Source organism: Arachis stenosperma, chromosome 4 (genome assembly GCF_014773155.1).
Source record: "Arachis stenosperma cultivar V10309 chromosome 4, arast.V10309.gnm1.PFL2, whole genome shotgun sequence".
NCBI lineage: Eukaryota > Viridiplantae > Streptophyta > Magnoliopsida > Fabales > Fabaceae > Arachis > Arachis stenosperma.
In genome coordinates this window covers 67,130,412-67,136,702 of record NC_080380.1, presented here as the reverse complement: position 1 = coordinate 67,136,702, position 6,291 = coordinate 67,130,412, and the positions used below count along the sequence as shown (strand labels likewise).

Below are 6,291 nucleotides of genomic sequence, written 5' to 3'. Positions count from 1 at the left end.
AGTGTTGCACAGTTGTCTCTCCCTTAGGGAAGAATTTAGGATTGGAAATCTTGAATAAAATGTAATCTTCCCATAATTGCAGGGCTAGCTCTCCTTTTGCCACGTCAATTATAGCATTGGCTGTAGCCAGGAAAGGTCTTCCAAGGATGATGGATTCATTCTTGTCCTCTCCAGTATCTAAGATTATGAAATCTGCAGGGATGTAGAGGTTTTCAACCTTTACTAATACATCTTCTACTAGGCCATATGCCCTTTTCAGTGACTTGTCTGCCATCTCCAATGAAATCTTGGTAGCTTGCACCTCAAAGATTTCCATCCTCTCCATTATAGAGAGAGACATGAGGTTTATGCTTGACCCTAGGTCACATAAAGCTTTCTCAAAAGTAATTGCCCCTATGGTGCATGGAATTAGGAAGCGTCTGGGATCCGGTAGCTTCTGAGGTAGTTTTTGCTGAACCAAGGCATTGAGTTCCTTGGTGAGCACTAGAGGTTTTCCTCCAATGTTTCTATTCCAAATAATTTGGCATCAGCTTCATTAGAATTCCTAGGTACCAAGCAATTTACTCCTCCCTAGTTTCTTCTTCCTCATCAAAGGAGTAGTATTCTTCAGATTCTATAATCTTCAACCAGGCATTCAAGGGAACCTCTATGGTCTCCTCATGAGTTATGGTGTCTTTTAGTTCTTCAACAAAGGGACCCTTAATGGGTGTTAAACGCCCAGCTACTCCTATTGTTGCGTTCAATGCCAGATTATGTCCCTTTTTAGGTGTTGAACGCCTAGCTTTTCCTCTTCAGTTTCAGCCTCAACTTCTACAGTGATGGCCTTGCACTCTTCTCTTGGGTTTACTTCAGTGTTATTGGGAAGAGTACTAGCAGGGGTCTCAGGGATTCCCTTACTCAGTTGACCAATCTGTACCTTCAAATTCCTGATGGAAGATCTTGTTTTAGTGATGAAACTATGACTGGTCTTAGAGAAATTGGAGACTATAGTGGCTAGGTCAGAGAGGCTCTGCCTAGGAGTCTCTATTTACTGCTGAAAAGAATGGAATGGTTTACTAAGAAACCTATTATGGTTTCTTCCACCTTGATTGTTATTGAAGCTTTGCTGAGGCTTCTATTGATCCCTCTAAGAAAAGTTGGGATGATTCCTCCATGTTGGATTGTAGGTGTTGCCATAAGACTCAATATTGGGATATCGTGAGGAGTTTCCCAAATAGTTAATCTCATCCATCATGGGTAGATCTGGATCATATGCATCTCCTTCATAGGAGGCTTCTTGAATCCAGTCAGATGCTGAGAGATCATGTTGACCTATTGGGTCAGGATCTTGTTTTGAGCCAATTTGGCATTCAAAGTATCAATCTCTAGGACTCCTCTCTTTTGAGCTACCCCAATGTTCATAAGGTTTCTCTCAGAAGTGTACATGAATTGGTTTTTAGCAACCATGTCAATGAGTTTCTGTGCCTCTTCAGGCATTTTCTCAAGTGGAGTGAACCACCAGCAGATTGGTCTAATGCCATCTTGGATATCTAAGAGAGACCATCATAAAAAATGCCTAACATGGTCCAGTTTGAGATCATGTTAGGAGGGCACTTTCTGATCAATTGTTTGTACCGCTCCCAGGCTTCATAGAGGGATTCACCCTCTTTTTGCCTAAAGGTCTGAACTTCCACCCTAAGCTTGCTCAGCTTCTGAGGTGGAAAGAACTTGGTCAAGAATGCATTGACCACCTTTTTCCAAGAGTCTAAGCTTTCCTTAGGTTGATAATCTAGCCATAACCTAACTCTGTCCCTTAAAACAAATGGGAAAAGCATAAGCTTGTAGATCTCAGAATCCACTCCATTAGTCTTGACAGTATCACAGATCTGCAAGAAATCAAAGATGAATCTATTGGGATCTTCCTGTGGAAGTCCATGAAACTGAAAATTCTGTTGAACTAAAGTGACCAGTTGAGGCTTCAGCTCAAAGTTATTTGCACCAATATCAGGTGTAGAGATGCTTCTTCCATAGAAGTTAGAAGTGGGTGCAGTAAAGTCACCTAGGACCTTCCTTGCGTCTCCTCCACCATTATGATTAGCTGCCATGTCTGTAATTTCAGCTTCTTGTTCGAAAAGCTCTGTGAGTGTTGTGCTCTTACTTGTTGTAAACGCCTCCTTAGATCCTCTCAGGTTTAGGTTCAGAATCAAAGAGAGGTTCTTTATCTCTATTTCTGCTCATAAAACAAGAAGGAAGAATGCAAGAAGAAAAAGAAAAAAAGGATTCTCTATGTCAGAGTATGAGGTTTTTTGATAGAGTTAGAAGGGAAGAAAAGAAAAGAAAGATATCTTTTAGGTTAAAGAAGTTTCCGAAATTTAATAGAGAGGGAGGGGGAGATGTTTTCAAAAATATAAAGGAAAAAAGAGATGAAGTTTTCGAAAAAGAAGAAAGAGAAAGTAGTTTGGAAGTTTTGAAAAAGAAGAAAGAGAAAGAAAATAGAAAGAGAATAAAAGAAAACAAGTAACTAACTAATAAACAAGAATTGAAAATAAAAGATTTGATTTTGAATTTTTAATTTCAAAAGAAAGAAAAGATTTGAAATTGAAAAGTTTTAAATTTAAAAAGAATATAAGATAAGAAGGATTTAAAGTAAGAAGATATGATAAAGATTTGAAAAAGATTTGCAAAGATAAGATTTGAAATTTGATTTTTGAAAAAGATTTGATTTTAAAAATTAAATTTTAAATTTTAAATTTTGAAATTGAATTTTTTTTAAATTTAAATTTAAAGTAGAGTAAATAGCCAAATTGGTCCCCAAAAGATAGCCTGATCTCCAAATTAGTCCCCGTAAGAAAAAGTTAATCAAAAATGTCCCTGACAAATTTAAAATTGGTAACGTTAGTCCTTCCGTCAAATGTTTGAGTAACGGCGTGAACTTCTGCTGACCTGGCTGTTAGTGTGACACCTCAGCGAAACCTTAAACGGCGTCATTTTGTTTGCTTCCCGTTACAACGCTTGGGTTTTCATCCCTGTTTCCTTACATCTCTCTAGTTACATCCTTCTTCTGAAAAGAAAAAACCTCTGCAATCCCTTCCTCTTAGTTGTTACCTCCATGAAGACAAAGCATTGAACGGTGATGGTGCACAAAATTGTAATCACACTTTTGCAACCCACACAACTAACCAACAAGTGCACTGGGTTGTCCAAGTAATACCTTACGTGAGTAAGGATCGATCCCACGGAGATTGTTGGCTTGAAGCAAGCTATGGTTATCTTGTAAATCTTAGTCAGGATACCAATAGGGTTCTTTAGTTTCAATTGTAAAAAGTGAAAAAGCATGAGTTGAGTGATTGTTACGCAGTAGAGGAGAATATGTTGGAGTTTTGGAGATGCTTTGTCTTCTGGATTTCTGCTTTCCCCTGCCAGAAACTCGGTAGGTTCTTCCTGTGGAAGACCGGAATACTGGCAACTTTGCTGCACTATGATAATAAGCTGAGGATTCAACTCAAAACTACTGACTCCGATGGAGGGTATACAGATACTACTCCCATATGAAGCAATAGTGGGGTTAGTATATGACCCCAGAGTCCTTCTGGACTGTTCATTTCCACTTAGGTCCATGATGGAGAAAGGGAGATGACGTGGATTTATTTTATTTATTTAATTATACAAAAAAAATTTTCGAAATAATAAAATAAAATAAAATAAAAACTAAAATAAAAAAATAAAAAAAAAAGAGATTTGAAAATATTTTATGAAGATTTTCGAAAAAGTGAGGAGAGACAAAGTGGTTAAGATATTTTTGAAAATGATATGATTTGAAAAATTTTGAAATTGAAATCTGAATTTTTATAAAAAAAAATTCGAATTAATTACTTAAACATAGTTAGAAGAGATAATTTTTTTTATTTTTGAATTTTATTATGAAAGAGAAAAATACACAAAAGACACAAGACTAAAAATTTTTAAATCCAATGCTCCTTGTTTTTGAAAATTTTGGAGGAAAAACACCAAGACACACCAAACTTAAAAATTTTAAGATCAAAACACCAAGAAGACTCAAGAATGCCTTGAAGACTCACAAGAACAACAAGAACAAAAGATAGAACACCAAACTTAAACTTTTTAGAAAACCACAATAAAATTTTCGAAAATCAAAGAAAAATTAACAAGAGAACACCAAACTTAAAGTTTGGCACAAGATTTAATCAAAGAGAAATTATTTTTAAAAAGATTTTAAAAAAGAAAACTCAAAGGGGCAACTATTCCCAAGAAAATAGACACATTTAACAAATGCAAGGATTGAAAAGATAAAAACTAATTTTTTTTATGACAGAAACACAAAGGACACCAAACTTAAAACATACAACTAGACTCAATGAAAAACTAACAATTAATACAGAAAAATAATATTTTTGAAGAAATTTTTTTTAAAAAAGGAATAATAAAAGATGCAATTCTAGTGACTCTAAAAAAAAGACAAATTTTTCCTAATCTAAGCAAGAAGATTCACCGTCAGTTGTTCAAACTCAAACAATCCCTGGCAACGGCGCCAAAAACTTAGTGCACGAAATTGCAATCACATTTTTGCAACCCGCACAACTAACCAGCAAGTGCACTGGGTCGTCCAAGTAATACCTTACGTGAGTAAGGATCGATCCCACGGAGATTGTTGGCTTGAAGCAAGCTATGGTTATCTTGTAAATCTTAGTCAGGATACCAATAGGGTTCTTTAGTTTCAATTGTAAAAAGGGAAAAAGCATGAGTTGAGTGATTGTTACGCAGTAGAGGAGAATATGTTGGAGTTTTGGAGATGCTTTGTGGTGCACGAAATTGCAGTCACACTTTTGCAATCCGCACAACTAACCAGCAAGTGCACTGGGTCGTCCAAGTAATACCTTACGTGAGTAAGGGTCGATCCCACGGAGATTATTGGTTTGAAGCAAGCTATGTTTATTTTATTATTCTTAGTCAGGATATTAATTAAAATTATCAGTTGGAATTATTAGATTGGAAAAATAAAAGAGAATAAAATCGTTACTTGTTGTGTAGTAATGAGAAATATGTTGGAGTTTTGGAGATGCTTTGTCCTCTGAATTTCTGTAATGTAATATTCAACTCAATTGTTTGTAAAGCACGTCTACGGCAAGCTGTATGTAGGGTGTCACCATTGTCAGTGGCTACCTCCCATCCTCTCAGTGAAAACGGTCCAGATGCTCTGTCACAGCACGGCTAATCAGCTGTTGGTTCTCGATCATGTTGGAATAGGATCCATTGATCCTTTTGCGTTTGTCATCACGCCCAGCAATCGCGAGTTTGAAGCTCGTCACAGCCATTCAATCCTGGAATCCTACTCGGAATACCATAGACAAGGTTTAGACCTTCCGGATTCTCAAGAGTGGCCGCCATCAATTCTAGCTTATACCGCGGAGATTCCGATTAAGGAATCTAAGAGAAGCTCATTCAGTCTGATGTAGAACGGAGGTGTTTGTCAGGCACACGTTCATGGATTGAGGGAGGTGATGAGTGTCACGGATCATCACCTCCTTCATAATTAAGCGCGAATAAACATCTTAGATCGGACCATACACACATTTGAGTGAAATAGAAACAATTGCATTAATTCATCGAGACGCTGCAGAGCTCCTCACCTCCAACAATGGAGTTTAGAGACTCATGCCATCAAAAAGTATGTAATTCAGATCTGGAAATGTCATGGGGTACAAAATAAGTCTCTAAAAGTTGTTTAAATAGTAAACTAGTAACATAGGTTTACAGAAAAATAAGTAAACTAAGATGATTGGAGCATAAATCCACTTCTGGGGCCCACTTGGTGTGTGCTGGGGCTGAGACTAAAGCTATCCACGAGCTGAGGCTTTTCTTGGAGTTGAACTCCAAGTTATAACGTGTTTTAGGCGTTCAACTCTGGATCATGACGTGTTTCTGGCGTTTAACTCTAGACAGCAGCATGTACTTGGCGTTCAACGCCAAGGTACGTCGTCTATCTTCGCACAAAGTATGGACTATTATATATTGCTGGAAATCCCTGAATGTCTACTTTCCAACGCCGTTGAGAGCGCGCCAATTGGACTCCTGTAGCTCCAGAAAATCTATTTTGAGTGCAGGGAGGTCAGGATCCAACAGCATCAGCAGTCCTTTTTCAGCCTAACTCAGATTTTTGCTCAGCTCCCTCAATTTCAGCCAGAAAATACCTGAAATCACAGAAAAACACACAAACTCATAGTAAAGTCCAGAAATATGATTTTTGCCTAAAAACTAATAATATTTAACTAAAAACTAATTAAAACATGCTAA

The 6,291-nt window shown here is 37.2% G+C and overlaps 1 non-coding gene across 1 annotated transcript; it reads left to right on the top strand.

Annotated features, from left to right (window-relative positions):
- The first annotated feature begins 1,578 nt into the window (after positions 1 to 1,578).
- Positions 1,579 to 1,682, top strand: LOC130977202 (small nucleolar RNA R71). Its single transcript, XR_009084905.1, has one exon. It is a non-coding gene; the product is annotated as a small nucleolar RNA R71 (small nucleolar RNA).
- Positions 1,683 to 6,291: the final 4,609 nt, after the last annotated feature.